Source organism: Grammomys surdaster, unplaced genomic scaffold (assembly GCF_004785775.1).
Source record: "Grammomys surdaster isolate TR1022 unplaced genomic scaffold, NIH_TR_1.0 126176, whole genome shotgun sequence".
Classification (NCBI taxonomy): domain Eukaryota; kingdom Metazoa; phylum Chordata; class Mammalia; order Rodentia; family Muridae; genus Grammomys; species Grammomys surdaster.
In genome coordinates this window covers 1,932,799-1,953,042 of record NW_021620983.1, presented here as the reverse complement: position 1 = coordinate 1,953,042, position 20,244 = coordinate 1,932,799, and the positions used below count along the sequence as shown (strand labels likewise).

Here is a 20,244-nt window from a genome sequence, read left to right as displayed (position 1 = left end):
TGTAAAGCTTTGGCTGACTGTTTAAAAAGAAGTATTGCAGAGTTTTATTTTTGCGATACATTCTCATTACCAGGTTAGGAGAAGTGTGAAAATCCTGTGGTACACGGACACTTAGAGAGTTGTGAGAGCCGGGGAACAGTGGGGACACCTCCCCTTTCCTGCCCTGTCCAGTGTGTGCAGACTGAGCGGGGTTGGGGATGGGGGTGGGGTAGCGACTACAGTGGAGTCTGCCTTCCTTCCCTTTCCAGTGTGGCTCCCAGGGTCTTTCCTTCTGTGCCTCCTACAGCAGTGGCGGAGGCAGTTTGGTAGTGGCATGTCACAGTGTTTTGTTCAGACATTTTTGACATACAAAGCCAATTACTAAGGGTTCATTTCTAGTAGCTGTCAGCCGTCATGGCCAGCTCAGGGCCTCTCGGCCTTAGTCTTAAAAGACCAAGCTTGTTTGCTGTGACCCTTCCCTGATGGTGACCAATTTTCCCGTGAACATGAAGTGGGCGGTGCTTGCTCTCTCCTATCATTAGACATTCCAGTTCTTCCCCATTCATTTTTCTGTAAAGGTGCTTCCTGCTTTACAGGAGCCTGAATATTTTCTGTTTAAGAACTAAATATGCATTTTAAAGAACACACCCAGTTACGGGAAAATGAAGTGTTTCAAAGGCTTTAAGTTTATGTATATAATTGGATTTGTATAGCCTTAGGTCACTACCTGTGTTCTCTTCCTGACCTCACAAAACCATGTAAAGCTTCTTTAGGAGTGGGGGTTATTCTCAGTATTGCCACGGTAATAATTGCCAAGTGTCAGACCCTTGATTTCTTGGCCTGACTCTGCTGTGGTCACACTTTGAGGTATGATCCATACTGGGCCAGGTGGTACTGTCTCTGAAGGCATAAAAAACATTCAGGGGTAGAAAGTTGAGGCTTTTTACCACTGCTGCAGGGCAAAGTTTCCAGAGAGCCTGGGGCGTGGGGGGCTGTAGGTGGAGACACACGAAAGAGCAGGCGCCCCACATTAAAGCCAGCCCGGCATCTTAAGTGCATCAAACATGTTAGAGAGCAAGGTTTCTATAAGATAAAATTAATGTTCCAGTTAGAGTCTGTCTTACAGTGAGGTCTCTACATTCTCCTGTGATTCTGTATGAAGTCTCTGGCAAACATCCATTTCTACTGTATATTCTTGTAGGCGTACAGTTTTTGGTCATTTAAATCTCAGTGCTGGCTGCAGGTACTTTGTGGCCCAATAACTCAGGATCTCTGAGGATTGGTGCTGGGCTGTAAAGGCTTGTACACAAATGTATCTAAAACTGACAGCATTGTTCTCACTGATGGAATTGGATCTTCGCTTTATACATAGAACTTTCAAGTTGTCCTCATAATATATGAGTCAGTAAAATACAGTTTTCATGTCCAGAGCCAAGGTGTTTGCTCCAAGGATGTTCATGTAACCTGTTGTCACCCTCACCCACTCTGTTGCATCTCACGGAAAAGCATCAGGCGTACAGGCTTTTGTAATTAGCAAATCTCTTTTGAAAGTGTTCGTGATAGGTTGTTTTTTTGTTGTGTTTAGCAACATCGCCACAAGAGGAAAACACGGACTTGTAATCTGGCTAAACCTTACTCTCACCCAGTGGTAAAGGAACCTGTTATTTTTGAAAAACACCAGTTTACAGTCTCCAGGGATGCCTTTGCTCTGCTTCTCCACTTATCTGAGGTTGGACTCTGACCTCAGCCATTCTAGAACCAAGCCACAGACCTCAGCGGCAAATGAAGGGACGAGTCCGGGGCAAAGTCTCATAAACTCTGTACACTCTCTATAGTGGCTACACCACAGAGTCCTTGCCCCGCAATTAGAGAGTTTCATATAAAACACAGAAGAAAAGATAAGTTTGTTTATTGTCAAATAGCACAGCACGGTGAGAAAGTCCCACACAAGCTGGGTATCTGAGAAGACTTTGGGAAAGAGGTAGGTGTTTACATTGTGCTCATTTGAAGGGTTTTAACTTGCAGACTTTTCTCTGTTGTGCACACTGCGACATGGAGATAGTTGAAGGGATATTGCTGTGTCCATATTGGATTTGAGATGCTCTGCCTGCCAACACCTTCAGTGCTGAGGAGGCTGTGCACCTCATCATATCTAAGAGAACTCAAGCTCTGTGGGTACCGTGGATCACTGCCAGAGCCTCATTATTTAAGTCATACTGATTTTGAAGTCACTTCAGATGGAATTTTTCCAACCTGTGGCTAAAGTTGATCTTCTCTTTCCTACCATATCTCTGTTACTTTCTTGAAAACTGAGTAGAATCTTGTTGATGTATTCACTGACTACTTCTGTTCCTGTGGGGAGCAGAGGAAGCCCTGAGTGAGTGAAGTCCAGAATGGATGTGCAGTTGGCACCAGTTGGCCATATAAAGGACTCAGGCCTAAGAAGCATGGAGGTGAAGTCTACAGGAGATAGCTGGAAATGGAGTCCAGAGAGTGGGGCCCTTGTAATGGCTCTGGAAAAGCCCTCAGTAGAACCTAGCCATGTTGGTCTTTGCTCCTGTACTTCCACAAATGTGAGGTATTAATGCTTGGTGTCAAAGCTGTCCTTTTTTTGGTGTTCTGTTAGATTGCACAACTTTCTAAGAAATGAAACAGAGAAGTTGGTTTTCATTTCAGACTGGTCTATAGTTCTCCATGAACCCTATTCATCTGTCTGGGCTCGACCTAGTTGACATCAATTTTGTAGTATGATTAGAATACTTTTTAGTTCACAGTATAAAGCAACTAAGTGAACTTACAATATGGGTGGTTTTCCTTTAATCATTTATTTGTATGGGTATTGTGGGACTTTTTTCTGCATAGGCCAGAAGAGGACATTGGATTCCCTGGGACTGGAGTTACACAGTTAGGAGCTGCCATGTGGATTCTGGAAATTGACTCTGGGTCCTCTGGAAGAGCAGCCAGTGCTATTACTGCTAAGCTATCCTTTCAACACCAATTTTAGAATTTGTGTGTGTATATGTGTGTGATAGAAGTATTACTAATATTTATTTTATTCCAAGCCAATATATGCTATTATATAGTATCTTTCAAGAAATACTCTATTTGCTGGTAGCTGTGGATACAGTACAGTCGAGAGCCAGAGGAGCAGAGGTCAGATCTAACCTTGCACCGTATCCTGGCTGGTTGAAGAATGTCATTCACAGAGCAGTGCTCGGTGTCAGAGCAGCCCTCGGAACTAGTAAACGGGGCTCAGCCTGGCTGTAAGTCCTCTCTGAGGACATCACTTACTTCAGAATACATTGATCATTCTCCCTCACCTGCAGGTTCATGGACCCTTACCCCATTGCTGCAGACCCGCCTCTCCACCCCTTGCTTAGTTGCTCTGTTGTGTCCAGCTTCTTGTATTGTTTTCTGTGTTTGTCCTTTTGGTATGAACCTGGCACCTCCTCTGACTTCATGATTTTTTTTCTTCTAAATTATATTCTTTTTTTTTATACTTGTCTAAAACTTCTTTTCTAGTAGTGCAGTCTATAAGAATTTCAAGTAGTGTAAAAATCCACGCGTTAGATGAGAGATGTCCATGGTCTCAGACCTTATGGTGACACTCTTGCAGTCAGAGGCTGTTGATTGCCCCCACAGTGTCATCCAGGTTCACAGGCTAACCAGCATCTGAGGGAAGAGCCTGCTTTCTACATGCTTGCATACATCAAAGAAATGTGCCAGATGGGGAAATATAAATTTGTTCATTTTAAATCTTTCATTACCTTTTCTAATAGTCACCAATTGATTTCACTTTTTGCATTTCCTATATCTCTTCTTTTTGTTGTTTTACCATCTCCATCGTACTTGATATGGTTTATAAATAGTGTTCTATGTTAGGGTTATTTACACTTCTCCAGGCGGTGTTAACATAGCAGACAGTGTGCATATAACAAGTGGTATGCGCATAGCAGCCAGTATGCACATAACAGGCGGTGTGCACATAGCAGGCAGTGTGTACATATCAGGCGGTGTGTACTTAACAGGTAGTGTGCACCACTTTTATGTGTTTGTGAACCATCATGTTACTGTTCTTCCTTCTCATAGTAGATACAGATGTCCATTGTTCTGTCCTGCAGTGGGTGCAGATGTCCATTGTTCTGTCCTGCAGTGGGTGCAGATGTCCACTGTCCTGTCCTGCAGTGCCATCCACTTTCATTTCCACTAATATTACCATGTTCATGTGGCAGGGCTCCTGTGTTGGTTCAGTGAATGTCATGTTGTGTATTTAGTTGTTTAGTGCAGCCACGTGTCTCTTTTTGGCTCTTACCTGTATTGGTTTTGTGTTTTACAGAAACTTATTTGGATTTTGATGAGAATTGTGTTAAATTCTCAGGTTTATAGATAGAAATGGTGTGGTGGTTTGTATATGCTTGGCCCAGGGAATGGTACTGTTTGGAGGTATGGCTTTGTTGGAGGAAGTGTGTCACTGTGGGCATGGGCTTTTAGACTCTGGTCGTAGCTGCCTGGAAGCTAGTCTTCTAGCTGTCTTCAGAATAAGAGGTGGGACTCTTAGCTCCTCCAGCCCCATGTCTGCCTGGATGCTACCATACTCCCACCATGATGATAATAGACTGAACCTCTGAACTCATAAACCAGTCCCAGTTAAGTGTTGTCTTTCTAAGAGTGCCTTGGTCATGGTGTCTATTCATTGCAGTAAAACCCCCAACTAAGACAAAAGTTGTTATTAGGACTTGGGTATTGCTGTGATAGGTCTGACCATGCTTTTGTTTGCAAGAATGTGGATTCAGGGACTTTGGATTTGGAAAACAATGGAATGCTTTAAGTGGGGGTTAATGGGCCATCCTAGTAGGAATATGGAAGACTTTGTTGCTGAGGATGATTTGAGCTATTCAGACCTGGCCCAAGAGGTTTGGAGAAAAATTTTATTATGTGGCCTAGAGACTGTTTTTGTGGCATTTTGGTGAAGAATGTGCTGGCTTTTTGCCATTGTCCGAAGAGTCTACCTGAGGCTAAGGTAAAGAGATATGTATTAATTGCATTGACAAAAGAAATCTCAAAAAAAGCCCAGCAGAGACTTTGTTCTCTGGTTTATTCTTATGAAAAAGGTTTTAATGAAAAGGAGCAAGCTGAGAAAGGAAAAATATAAAATGTATGGTTTAAGTAATAAAAGGGCACCAGGAAGTGAAATGGAGCTGAATCCTGTGTTCAAGGAGATAAAGAGATTAAAGGAGTGGTGATCTCAGGACAAGATCCCACCCAGCTAAGCTTATTGTTTTTGTTTGCAGTTGAACAAGGGATAGTTTGGACTTTGAATACCTTACACAGATATTGTAAGCTCATGCTTACAATACCTTCCTGTTACTCTTGTTAGTTTTTAGAATCCGACTTCCCTTCTAAACTCCGAGAGCACTCAGATTTGAAATGGCGGATGTTTTTTGGTTTTATATTCTCAGAACTTAGCACAGAAAATAGTAATATGAAATGCTCACATGTTGTCATCTCTGGAATGAGTACCATCTGGGACTGTTAAGGAAAAACATTGGGAAATTGAAGCAGAGGCTGGATCATACGGGAATACGCACGCACACACGCACACGCACACACGCACACACACGCATACGCACATTAAGAGTCATGCATTGTTAGGCAAAGGGCCATCTGTACTTGGTACCTCTGTGATGAGATGGGGCCACTGAAGTATTTCCTGTTGTTCGAAGGAAAGTGTCTAATGAGTGGAACAACAGGGATTGATGAGCAGGACCTTAGAGACTCTGGGCTGTTTTCAGTGCCTGCCTTGGAAGCACAGGGCTTAGAATCTGCTTGCAAATGAGATACAAGCTCTCCTTCCTCCTCTAGTTGTGAGGTCAGAAGTTCAACCCAGAAGCAGTGTTTAAGCAAATTAGGATTGTTCGAGTATTTGGAACATTTCTGTCTTTATAGTTTTATATAGATTAAATATTTAAAGTGTTTGTGTGTGTGTGTGTGTGTGTGTGTGTGTGTATGTGTATTCCTAAATATACAAATAAAAGCTGTTCAGTCTCTGCAAAGTTACTGGTATGTAAATTTTAAGCCTGACCTCTTGGAATTGAATGACCAGTTGGTGTGCCCTTCCCAGCAAAGAACATTTCTCTGTCCTTCAGCATTCCTTAGTTGCCTGTAGTTCCCTGTGGAGGGTTGAGCTCGCAGCAGCTTTTACTGCATCCACTTAGCATGTTATTGGCGTTGTCCTTGTTCAGCTCATGCTTAGTCATGCTGGTGAGACTTCATGAGTGTAGCTTATGACATGAGATGAAGATCATCACAGGATACCACGAGCAGTCAAACTGCTCAGTTGTGTCCCCAGCTGATACATCTGTAGCACAACACCTGCATCAAAGGCTCGGGGAGCATTGTAGAAGAGCAGGGTGGGAAGACCGTGAGACCCAGAGCATCAAGGAGTTTGCTGTGAGGAATCTCTGTATTTTATAAAGGTGTTAAGAGATGAAACCAACAGATTAAAAACCCCTTTAATTTTTATTTGCCAACTAAGAATAAATACCCTTTTAGCTTTCTTTTCAAAATTGCTCAGTAATAGACCGTTGGAATGGAAATAGATGCTTAAAATAAAAATACCTTATGTAGTCGCAGCTTTTGAAGCAGAGGTCGCTGAGACAGCCTCAGATGAGATGAGGACACTGGGGGAGTCACTTCCGCTAACCCTGAAGCTGCACTGCAGGAGCTGCCGTGGGAATCAGCTGCCTGCTGTGTAAAAGACATTTGCGCCGCGTGGGGGCTTCCAGGACCAAGGAGGTTTATGGAAGCATTGCTACAGGAAAGTGTTCGGATTGGACTTGACATCCTTTGTCCCTTTGTTGACTTTTCATTTTAGAGTGCTAGTCTATAGTACTGTGGAGCGAACGTCATTACCACGAAATTCTCTCTGTGTGTCACTGGCAGACATGTGGACAATCAGCCTACAGATGCTTTCTGTAGCTAGGCTGCTCTCCACGGGGCATAGCCCTCATCCACCGATCCTGCAGGTAGACTCCACGGCTATACCGCTCTCTGTAGGCAAAAGCCTTGTCCACAGACTTCAGTGCATTGTGCTCATTTATTTACTTGTCTTTTCTTTTTGAGACAGTCTGTCTGGCTGACCTGAAACTCACAGAGATCTACTGCCTCTGCTCCAGAATGCTGAGATTAAAGGTGTCCTTGCTCCCGTGTCCCCTTGGCACACTTTGAATTTATATAAGAGAGGACTTATATTAGTGGTGATCGGACAGTCAGACCTAGTGTGAGTGGACAGTGTGAATTTGTAGATACCACTGCAGGGAAGGGAACAGTCACAGGGCAGGATAGCTCTCCTGGCTGTTGTTCTCCTGGGACTCATTTCTTTCCAGTGGGCAATGGGTGCCCAGATCTCTAAGAGGAACGCTCATGGCTGGCTTTCAGCCTTTACAAAAAGAAAAACGAACTGAAGCTGGTTGTTGTGGGAGTGTGTCTTCTGAGAAGGTGATCTTGGTTTCTCAAGTAAGTTAAACGCCAAGCGAGCCTGTTCTTTTGGATTCTTCTCAAATACACTTTTGGATCAGAAATTGTTTTCAGTTAGATGTTGAATTAAATGCATCTTTCAAGATAGTAATCTAGATTCTTCTACATTTGTTTAAATGATCAGGAAATAATTCTAAGACAAAGACAGTGAAGTATGGATTTTTTCCCTTAAATTTATTTTACTTCCACCATATAAAAAGTGATGAGCTACAGGCCAAACAACATCCTGACCCCAAAGACAGAGTGCTGTCTTCAGTCCAGGCCTGTGGTTTCTGAGCTGTCCGTGGTCTCAGGATGAATACCCAGGACCGCGTTTCTGCAGCCAGCACAGCTGTCCTGACAGGTTCATGCAAGGAGACGAGTCAGGCTGGGCTAACGTTCCTGGAGGCGGGAGAAGCCGGAGTGCTAAGCTCTCTGGAAGTGGTGATGCTGCTGCAGTTTTTACCATGAATCTTTTAAACAGTGTGGAAAAGCCAGAGCTCTTGAAATATGAACCCTCTTTCCTCTCTTCTGAAGCCCAGGACATTATGGCCGATGATAGTCACAACAAATTAGTCTATTTTTGGAAAGATTACTCTGTACAGAGCTAGGAGACAGTTCATGGTTTGTCTGCTGTCCTGTTAGCCCTTCGTTCAGGAGGATTCATGGTAACTAGGCATGCATAGTAGCAAATGACAATACACAGCATATGCCTAAACTGTGGGTACTGTCAGCACACTGACAGAAGTATAGGTAAACCAGATGTGGAGCTTCATGCTTTGGTAGTGACTCCTCAAATCAATAGAAGCCAGCATAGCAGGATAGCATGTTAGCTCGTGGAGACAGACAGTCAGCTTGTTGGGCAAGGGAAGGGCTGCTTTCATGATTCGTTCAATCAGTTCACAGTTTAAGGAATACACTTAAAACCACACAGAGTCTTGTGACATGAGGTGCCAAGATGATCCAGGAAAGGTATGACCTGGAAAGTGAGCAAACTCAATCACTAGTTCTTAAAGCATTTGTAAAAATGATGACTGAAAGTCCTTTTCTACCTCCATATTATCTTTCTTAGAAATAGAAAGTGAGAAAAAGCTCCTGTCCAGAGTGTCTGTCTTCATTTTTACTCAGAAAATTCAGCCAGTGTTTTATGATCTTGAACAAAGCCTGGCAATGTTAATGGCTGGTTATTATCAGAGTAGCCCTGGAACTCGGAGGTGACCATTCAGCTCAGTGTCTGCTGAGGGAACACTGGGCACCTGAGTCAAGATGCCCAGAACCTCCATTAAAAAGCTAAGTGTGGGAGCATGCACCTGTAATCTCAGTTCTGGAAAGGCAGAAATGGGAGGATCCCACCAACTGGTTAGCTGAGTCGGTGAGCTCTGGGTTCAGTGAGAAACTGTCTCTCGGGAAACAAGGTGAAGGAAGACCAAGGAGGACATGTGTCATCACCCCAATACATCGGACTCTAAATTCAGAAAAGCAGCCATTCCAATGAAAGACTTGCCTGCCATCAAGAGCACCACATAGACCTTGGTAAATAATGGTCTCAAGCTCCACCCCTACTTAAGATGTTAAGACAACCCTGCCCCTCCCAGCACCCCAGAAGTCATTGAGGTCCAGAACCCATTAGCACTGATGCTTGTCTTTAGAAAACACACCTGGGCATGGCGGGTGGGGAGGAGGGTGCAACAAGTTCAAGGCCATGTGGTCCTAGGCCAGTTCAAACTACAAAAAGAAATCAGGTCTCAAAAATAGGCTCCAGCTGTATATGTAGGGGAGGATAGCATTGTCGGGCATAGATGGGAGAGGAAGTCTTTGATCCAGTGAAGGCTGGATGCACCAGTGTCAGGGAATTCGTGGGTGGGGAGGTGGGACTGGGCGGGTGGGTGGGGGAACATCCTCATAGAAGAAGGAGGAGGGAGGATGGGGAAAGGGGATCACATCTGAAATGTAAAAAAAATCCAATAAAAAAATAGAGATTACATATGTGGAAACAACAAACCATAGTAAATGATTGAGTCTATGACTTATTGCCTGCCTTAGCAAGCTGGAAATCAAACTCAGGGCCTGAATGTTCATGTGTTAGGTACATGATCTACTATTGGGCTATATCTCCCCAGGCCTGCAATATGATTTTAAAATGGTAATAACTAACAAAAAGAAAGAAATGTAAATATTAAGGACTGGTTGAGTATAGGAAAGGCCACTCATTTTCCTTAGTTGATGGTACGGCCTATTCAGGTAATCTTCATTATGGTGTACTGTTAATTTAACAACACTGGTTCTGCTGGCAGCACTGTTGGCCATGTCTGAACAAACCTGGAATACATATTTTGTAATGTTGACTGCTGACACAAAGCAGTCCCTGAGCACAGTACACAGGGATCTTAAGGGCCACCATAAACAGTGACATCATCAATAACATGCACAAAAATACAAAATTGTCCTCTCCGAGGCTTACTGCCTCTTCTGTTAGCCTATCCTTAGTCGGCTTCTAGCCTCCATACAATTTTATCTAGGTCTAGAATGTTTTCAGCCTCTGAGACTTACTGCTGAATAAGCTCACCCTTTCTAGTTCTTTCTGAACTCTGGCTGGTTCAACTCAGCTACTCTGGCTCAAAACTCTCCACACTGATTCAATCTGGCTTCTTTCAGCTTCTGACTGAATTGCTCTGCCTATCCTCATACTAACTTTGGCAATCTGTTCTAATCTTCTGGCTGCTTCTTATTCTCTGGCCTGTTCTATCTTTACCTGTGTGTAGCTTGTTCTCTCCCTGCAACCTGTCTTTGTAAAACTCTTGGCAAAACTCCCTCCTCTCTCTCTGCACTGCTCTCTTAAGTAGCTTACCTTTCCTGTCTGTTCTGATGAGAGTTGGCCATATCCTACTCTGTCAAATCTTTCTCTGATTCATCACTTTGCCACTTAATCAGACCTCACTTTCCAACATTGGAGCTTCCTTCTACAAACTAACTTTACCTTCATTGTTTGGGATTGAAGTTGTTTGCTAAGGGTCTATCTGTATTCCAGCCCGAGGGCTTAAAAGTGTGTGCTAAGGGCATGCCTGTATTCCAGCCAGAGTAGCCATGTTGCTGGATTAAAATCTCAATAAAGACAGTTGTTCATAGTGCTACCATGGAAACAAGAATGTCACTTTGTCCTAAATGGAGAATGTACATATTCGACCACATTTATTATTCCTAGAGATTGGCTTTTAAAAATTGTGTGTTTTCTCTGTGTGGGTTTGTGCACATGTGCCCACAGAGGATAGAAGAGGATGTCATCCCCTGGACCTGGGGTCATAGGAGGTTGTGAACACCCCGATGTGGGTCTAACCTGGGTCCTCTGTGACGGTAGTAAACTGTTAACTGCTGAGCCATATCTCCAGCCCTCTCCCACGTTTTCATCATGTTGTTTGTGGGGCTAAGTGAATAGAAGCTTCTGGGGTGTTGACTTGCAATTGCAGATTAATGTCCTGAGCAGGCAGTCACCTCAGGCCTCTGGTGGTCTGGACGGGCTGAGGGGTCTGAGGATGCTTCAAGGGCCTGTGCTGTGCTTCCTTATCTCATCTCTTACACGTCACCCTCTGTTCTGTATTGTGGCTTTAACAAGCCTGACTCGTGAGGATTATTTCGAGTACCCCTTGCTTATCCCAGTTTATGCAGTCATTGTCTGGCTTCATCAAGTTCTGGTCAGAAGGCCTGTTGCAGATTTATTAAACTATTTTTGTATCCTACAGATACTTCACTGTGTGGCCTTTCCTATACTCAACCATCCCTTAATATTTATATCTCTTTGTTAGTTATTAGCATTTTAAAATCATATTGAAGGCCTGGGAGATATAGCCCAATAGCAGATCATTTACACATGAACATTCAGGCCCTGAGTTTGATTTCCTGCTTGCTAAGACAAGCAGTAAGGCATAGACCCAATTGTTTACTATCTGTTGTTTCCACATATGTAATCTCTGTTTTTGAGACCTGATTTCTTTTTGTAGTTTGAACTGGCCTGGTACCACATGGCCTTGAACCTGTTGCACCCTCCTCCCCACCCGCCATGCCCAGGTGTGTTTTCTAAAGACAAGCATCATTGCTAATGGATTCTGGACCTCAATGACTTCTGGGGTGCTGGGAGGGGCAGGGTTGTCTTAACATCTTAAGTAGGGGTGGAGCTTGAGACCATTATTTACTAAGGTCTATGTGGTGCTCTTGATGGCAGGCAAGTCTTTCATTGGAATGGCTGCTTTTCCAAATTTAGAGTGTGATATATTTTTCTTACCTAGCTTGATGGCCTTGCAGTTTGAAGGAATGATTTTAAAGGGGAAAATAGGTTTACTTAAAACAGTTACTTTCAGACACTCAATGACAGCCATGATTTTCTCAGAATTACAGATAAATAGTTCTTCTTGACAAAGAGTTCACTTGCCTTAAGAGTCAGGCTTTTCTCCTAGGAGAAGGGGAAGGGAAATGTAAGGAAGGACTCCGGGAGGGAGGACTGGGATGAGGGACAGCTTTGGGGATATAAATAAATAAATAAATAAATAAATAAATGAGTTAGGCTTTGTTCCTTTCCCTCCCCCCTTTCCCCAGCACTTGGGCTCTGTAGAAGCCACCCAACTCCCTGTGCTGGAGCAGTCTGAAGAGCTGTCTGTACGCATTCTTTCTGCACACACATTCTGGAGGACCTCTTCTGTTTTTGTTTGGTTTTGACACTTGTATTTGATTCTTAGGATGCTTTTTTTTTAAATGTTTGTTTTAACCTAAGAAATGGTTTTCTGTGTTTCCAGTCTTCTGATTTGCCTAATGATGTAAGGAATCTAATCTAGTCCAGTCCAGTTGCACCCTGTAAGTAGTCCCCAGAGCTGTAGATTGGTGGACAGAAAGAGGCAAGAAGTTGGACTTCCCCGTAAGCAGTTGCCACTCCTGACGAGCAGGAGCTGCAGGCATGGCTGTGCCCCTTACAGAACATCTGTACTGCAGGGCAGCAGGGAAAGTGGGCTTCACTGCCATCACCCATGTGGACAGACAGAATGCCACACTACCATCCTTCTGGTTAGTACTTAATTTAAAGGCCATTTTGTGTTTTATTTACATTCTTTAGTTTGGAGGTGGATAAACCACCATTGCCTATGTTGAGAGCTGAGCCTCCCTGTGCACCTGCACTCGCTGCCGAGGCAAGAGGGTGCTTCCTGCAAGGGAGACAGATGAAGAAACTCAGTGTGTATGCATCTGTGTGCTGCAGAGATGTCTGTTGGATATCTTTGTTTTCTTCTTAAGGATGATGGGCTTTTTGTTAAGAGAATAAATTTGTTACTTTGAGGGGTAGATTACAAGAACAAAGATAGTGACTCCTCCTGTGCTCACTCCAGGGAAACAGGAATAGGCTCTTCCATTTAATTTCTTAGTAATAAGTGGAGAAAATAAACAGACACCTCTCAGTCACTGGTCCTTAATTCAGAAGAACAGATTTCCTCTAGCCTAGCCTGCTGAGCTGTGAGCAGAGTGACTAGTGATTGGCAGGAGCTCACAAGTGTGCAGCTTGAAACCTCGGCTCCCTGCAAGATGCCTTTGTAGACAGCTGTCCTTCCGTTTATTCCTTTGGGACAAACAAGATTTCTGTGGTGCATTACTAGACACGTTGGAGATCTTAGCAATGGCTACCAGCATGGCGACTTCTGTAATTATGGTTCAGTTATCTGTAAAGGAGACTTAGAAAGATTTAACAATTCACCTCCAACATTTTGATTCAGGTCAGCATTTGTCAGGGTGGCTCAGGCTGACATTTTCTAAAGCTTGAATTTCTGTCCAGATGCTTTAAATCGGTGCTTCTGGGGCACACAGGAGCTTCATTCCTGAAGGCAAGGGAGTTCTGGGAGAATAAGCAGGTATGTGGAAGTAGAAAAGGAAAACTGCTTGTCTTGCTTGGGGCGGGGGGAGGTAAGCAGGGGTGGGGGTTGTTGACAGGCCTCCTGCTGACTGAAGGAGTTACAAAGGAAGATGAGAGTGAGCCTTATCATAGTGCATTGTGGGAAAAATCCCCCTTCCTTAAACCACAACCTGTGACTTCTTTCCTTGTGTGCACATGGCTTTTCAGTCTGTATGGTTTCTGCTCACTGAAGGTGTTTCCTATTTGTTAGTCTACGTACAACTTTCTCCTTTTCTGTAAGCAAGGCCAGGTTTTGGTTGGTGGTGCCGTTAATCCTCATGCTTCATGACATAAGTTTCCCAGCTCACCATCAAAGCTGTTCCAGGCCAGTTGTTCTCAGTGTGGACTGGTGACTTGTGCTATTGCTTCAGCTTGTGGCATGATTCCTGTAGAAATCGTTGGCCCTCAGAGGTTTGTCTTTAATGCCAAGCATCAGTATTGCCCTCCTGTCTCCCCATACACCAGCTCTGCACTCGGCATGCTGTCCTTACAGCTATTTGGACTGTGGTCTGCTCCTTGCCTTCCTACCTATTGTTCATGTCTTTCCATCTATTGTTCATCCGTCCCAGCAAGCATTCCTTGTTTCTTATGATGCAAACATCACTTCACACTATTCTCTCGTGGGAATGAGCCCCTTGGTTTCCATATGCTTGCACATCTGTATTGTTTATGCTTTCTGTTTTAAATTCATGTTCCTGCCTTTCTGGTTTCTTTTGAACATGTGGGAGGGTGTCAAAACCAGGGCTTCTCATGCATGCTATGCCAGGTAGTGTGGCACTGAAATACACCCCAAGCCTGTCTGCCTTTGTTTATGTAGAAAGGCACAGTTTGGGCCCTGGAAAGATGGCCTAGTTGTTTAGAGTACTTCTTCTTACAGAGGAATTAGATTTAGTTCCCAGCACCCACATGGTGGTTCACAAAAAGTCATAACTCCAGACCCACAGGGATCTGAGGCCCTCATCTGACCTGTTGGGGCACCTGGCACATACATGGCACACATGCATATTTGCAGGAAAATGCACCTAGAAAAGAAAATAAACCTAAAAACTTTTCTTTGTAAAACCACATTTTTTTAAAAAAAAAATAAAAGTCTTAATCTAAATTACTAGAGGAATTATTACTAGGTCAGAGGCTGGAAGTTAGACATTAGGATTAAATTGGTTTCTTGAAAGGCTGGACCAGATGACTGTTCCCGTCTCCTCCTTCCCACCATGAGCTCTTTGCAAGTACACTTTAAAGCTTTGTCTGGAACTTAGAAAACACTATCATTAGCTGTAAATTATTTTGAGAATATGTGTGTGTGTGTCTATGTGTCTGTGTGTCTGTGTGTGTTTGTGTTTCTTTTCTGATTGGTCAGTTGATTGAGTGAGTGCTCTTAGTGCTAGGGATTGAACTCAGAGTCTTTGGCTCTCCCCAGGCTGGCCTTGAACTTGTGATTCTCCTCCTCCAGCCTTAGTTTTCCTTGCTCCCTATACTCAGAAGCACTGTATACAGCAGCATGCTTAGTTTGACTGCTTCTGTGCTGGAAGCCAAGTGAGCTTGCAGAGTGGTGAAGGTACTTCTCTTGTGCCTGTTGTTGACCCTACACATCTCTTCCTTATATTGTGTGGTGTGTAGTGACTTGCCTTCTCAGTTTTCTCTTTCCTCTTGTATTTTGCTAAAAACAGCAAGGAGAAAGTAGTCTGTGCTAACAAGCTTTTGCTCGGACATATTTTCATAAATATGCAGTATATGTATATATACACACACATAATGTATATAATATATGTAGTATGTATGTATATGGAAACATATCACTTGTAAATTCTGATTTCTGCTTAGTAGTAGATTATATAATGCCTATCACCCTATGATAGAAGTCACCTTCAACTCATTTCTCTCTGTGCCTTCCCAGAACCACTGTTAGCATGCACATGTACACTATCATTTTATTTGTTAAGCTATCTTACTGTTTTTTTAAGTTTTTTTAAATTAATTTATTCTCTCATATATTACATCCTGATCATAGTTTCTTCTCCCTCTTCCCCTCCCTCTCCGCTCCTCTATCCCCTTCAGAAAAGGGTAGCCCTCCCAGAGATACCAACCAAACATGACATATCAAGTTGCCACAAGGGCTGCTCCTCATATTAAGCCTGGATAAGGCAACCCAGCAAGAAGAAAAGGTTCCCAAAAGCAGGCAAAAGAGTCAGAAACCACCATCCACGCCTGCTCCCTCTGTTAGGAGTCCCACACAAACACCAACTTACACAGCTATAAAATACATTCATGAGAGCCTAGGCTAGACACATGCAGGCTCACTGATTATCAGTTCTGTCCCAGTGAGCCCCTGTGAGCCCAAGTTAGTTGATTCTGTGGGTTTTCTTGTTGGTGTTTCTAACTCTTTCAATCTACAGGCGCAGAGAGGCTAAGTAGTAACAAGGAGGGCTTAACTGGGGTGGGGGGAGAGATTCATGAATCTCTGTGGGAAGAGGAAATAGAATAGATATTGCAGTGGTCTGGGGATGGGATTAGGACTAAGACAGGAGAGATCACATTGGGGAGGATAAGAGGGAAAGAGTCCTGGGCAAGACAGCTGGAATTGTGGCCAATTCAGGGCCAAGCTAGAAACATAGTGCAATGGAATGTCCCAGGAATCTATTAGGGCGAACCTGCTGAGACTCCTAGCAGTGGGGATACTGAGCCTGAACTGGCCATTTCCTGTAATCAGGCAAGACTTCCAGTGGAGGGACTGGGACACCAATTCAGCCAGAAAACCTTCAATGTTCAATTTGTCCTCCAAGCCAGATGTGCTGGGGTAAAGGTGACACAGATATTGTGAGAGTGGCCAATCAATGACTGATCCAGCTTGAGACCCGTGTCATGAGAGGGAGCCCACCTCTGACACTGCCTAGAGGACCAGACACCAGAGGCCAGATGGCTCAAAGACCTAGAATAGAACCAGACACACCTGACAAAACAAAGGTAACTTAAATGACTCCTAATGACACTCTGCTCTACTTATAGGCAAGAGCATGGCATAATCACTATCAGAGAGGCTCCATCCAGCAACAGATGGAAACAGATGCAGAGACACACAGCCAAACACTAGGTGGACCTCAGTGGATCCTGCAGGAGAGGAAGGGTTGTAGGAACCCTCTTCCTTAAAATGAGGCTTTTCCCACGTGGTCTTTGTTCCTCCAGACCTCTATTTGTTGCTTTATGGAAATGTCTATTTCCAGCACAGCTCTTCAGAGAGGCACTGGGTTCTTTCTCCTGCACCTCAAAGTTCTCCCAGCCCCCCGCCCATGCTGTCATCTTGATGCCTCTCTGTACAGTCAGGTCTTGCTGGGGGCTCCTCATGAGGGTGGTGCTGTGTACTGATTGGGTAGCTACAGTCTGACTTCCCTCTACTCTGTCTTTACTTCCTTTGAGTCTGGTGTTGCTGCTTCATGCTCCGCCCCTTTCCCAAGGAAAGATCCTAGCAATTGTATTTGGAGTCTGTACTAAACTCTTACCATTATCCAGGTATAGTCACAATAGAACATGCAGGAGTAGGAGTGATGACTTGAACCATAGCTTTGGAGATGTGGTTACTTCATCTCCCTACAGACATCAGTGATGGGATTTCAGAATACTGAAATCCATGAAGCCAGGTGATGACATTGCGGGCCGAAACCAAGGCATTAAGTGATGTTTCTTGCTCAGCTCCTTCACAGTGAACAGAGTGTCAACTATTTGGAAAAACTGTCTTGAGGTACTCCTGTCACTTCGATTAAACCACAGCAGGCTTTCTGAGTGTCCTTGTCCCTGGAGAAGCCCATTTACAGCATTTCGAGAGAAGTTTGCATCCATGATGATTAGAATGATGTTTTAGGTGTATTATGTGCAGAGGTGTTTTTCTTTGTGTATGCGTGCAAATATATGTGCACATATATTTGTGTATATATGTGTGTGTATATGTGCACATGTGTGTATATGTGCACATGTATGTATGTGCATATGTGTGTATATGCATGTATAGGGCAGAGTTTGATGTCTTCCCAAATCACATTTCATTTTGATTTTTGAGACTGACTGTCCAGCAAGCCCCAACTGTGGGACTGTGGGAACGCTGCAGTACAACCAGATTGTAATGGGCACTGGGGCTTGAACTTCTCAGTCTTCTACCACAGACACTTTACCATTAAGCCACCTCTCACTGCCTGGAGTCATTGCTCCACTGTTAGTCGACCCAGTAGGAAGGATTGGAGGTCACTGTCCAGCACAAGGTACAGCTTTCCCTAGATGGTAGTATTGTTCAACCCCTTCACCTTTCTGTTTAACTCCTCTTCTCCCTTCTTCCCCTCCCTTCCCTCCCCCTTCATTTCTTCCCGTATTTTCCTACTATATCTTCTTGTTGTTTGAATCTCCCTTTCCCCCCTCCGTTTGGCTTAAATTAGCTCTAAGCATGTCTTCCCAAGGATCTGCCTTTGATGAACTTAGCACCAGAAATGGTGCTAACCTGATGCCCAGGGCCTTCACAGGAGGCCTGGGTCCTTATGGGCTCCTCCTCATGGGCTCCTTATGGGTGGAGCTGTTCACACCTCAGAGCCTGCAGGTGAGCAGAGGAGCCTCCATGCTTCAGGAAGGAGACAGAGGTATCATTCAACTGTCTCTTGGAGTTGCATCCCACATTTGTTAAAGTACTAATTCCTTTTAGTTTTGGTTTAGACATAGATATGAGGTTGTCGTTTCTAAACCAAAGTGAAAACCTTTGTAAACTAGCATGTAGAAAATGAGCCACTTCTGTGCTGCTGTCAACTGTACAACTTTATCTTTTATTTGTTAGGAAAAGTTTTGGAGGAATTTGGTTTATTCTCTTACTTTTGATGTGTAGGACTCAGCAAGGCTCCTCTAAACCTCTAAGCATGCTAATAAAATATATGCAGTATGCAGAGGCAGCCATTAGTAGTCAAGGCTGTTTGGTCAGATGAATCCTGGGAGAATTTTGTTACCTTAAACTGAAGGGACAGTCTTACTGAGGTCACATACTTGAGTGCTGTGACAGCTTTGCCAAGGATGCTTTGCTTCTCTCTGACATGTTTTTTAGCTTGATTTTTATATCTATTATTTCTCTCCATTTAATATTTGTCTACAAATGATGAGATTTTGAGACACATGGGAAGATTCTCAGGTGTTCTGTCACATGTTTAACTTGACACTAAGTGTATAAAGAAACGGAAGTGCCAGACACCTTACAGCCTTTGCCTACATTCTCTACAAGGAGTTATGAAGCCCTTTAGGCTCAGCTGGACTTGACATGGTTGTCAGAAGGAAGCTGGGTACAGTAGCTCAAGCCTGAATCCCAGCACTTACCAGACAGAAGGAGGATTGCCGTGAGCTTGGAACCAGCCTAGTAGACTGCATAGTGCGTTCCAGCTCAAGCTAGGCCGCAGAGGGAGACTCTGTATAAAGAACAAAGATCCTGAATGAGCTGTCTTGTGTCACAGCTAATGAGAAGCATGTAGGTAGTGTGGCATCGTATCTCTACTTGGACAGGTGGCACGTGTGTGACAGCATGGGCATCCCATGCTCTGGTTTACAGTAGACCAGCCTGGGTCATTCCACAGACCATAGTAGGGCAGCCTGGGTCATTCCACAGACCATAGTAGGCCAGCCTGGGTGGTCCCACAGACCATATAGTAGGCCAGCCTCCTCGGAGCCCTGGGCTCTGTCTACCCTGCTGTTTTTGTTTTGATCTCTTGCTGCACTCCTTTCCTTTTGGGTTGTCTGAAGCTGCAAGTGCTGCCTTCTCCAGTGGGGTTGATTAGTTGTTATGACCTGTGGCTTCAGAGATAGTACTAGTAAAGCCTGCAACTGGAAAAATTGCTTCAGTCAGATGCCGTCAGTGAAATGGGTTCCAATGGGCTATTTCTAGACTGTCTTGGAAAAGAAGGCAAGATCGGTTACCTAATCTTAGGTAGAATGTCATGTTCTATTGGACTGCACAGTTTCTTTGTTTTCTTATTTCTTACCAACCTGTCAATCAAAGGATGGCTCTGCACCATCCGTGTGGCTAAGGGTGCCCTTGCTCTGCCTGGATTAATTTATTAGAAGGGACTCATGAGTTTTAGTAGGCCCGGCAGTGGCAAAGTATGAGAGAGTGTGTATTGCAAACCATAGCTGAATCATCCCCAATCGTTACATAGATATCGCTGCTGACTGTACAGCTCCTCATTCACGTATGCATTCATTCAATAGCTGTGGGTTTGAATCCCCATCACATCTGCCTCTGAAACACAGGGTGTCTAGCTGAAGTGCTGCGTGCAGCAGAATGCTTGCGTTGTGGTTCTGACACCATCCAGACACCCAGCACTTGTATTGGGATATTTCTAGCTGCAAATAAACTTTAAAAAGTGGATATTTCAGGGTTACTAAGCATAATCACAAGGTCTTACTCTCTTCAGGAGGAATAATGGAAGACATACCATTGTATTGAATTTTATGCAGAAAACAAACCTGTTTACTGAAGAATAACACTCAAATATGTTCATTTATTTTTTATTTTGAGACATAGAAAGTCTCAGTATTCAGTCCTGACTTGCCCGCCATTCACTGTGTAGACCTGGCTGCCTTCAAACTCTCAGAGATCTGCCTCACAAATGCCTCCTTGCCTTTATGCTTGACCATGCTTTAGATGGACTCGTTTATAAAAAGAAAAAAAAAAAAAAAGCAAAAACAGAACCAAACAAGCCAGCAAACCATTTCTTCTTGATGTCACCTGTAGACCTCGTGTTGAGCATGCCACCAGGGTATAAAAGGAAAAGTTTGCAGTTTATTGCTATTTTTGAACAAACCTAAAGAAGAAA

At 43.9% G+C, this 20,244-nt stretch overlaps 1 protein-coding gene across 3 annotated transcripts in view; it reads left to right on the top strand.

The window, feature by feature from the left end:
* The window catches only part of Ccdc91 (coiled-coil domain containing 91), a 157,043-nt gene that overhangs the window by 70,771 nt on the left and 66,028 nt on the right, over nt 1-20,244 (top strand). The gene's annotated exons all lie outside the window — the stretch shown is intronic.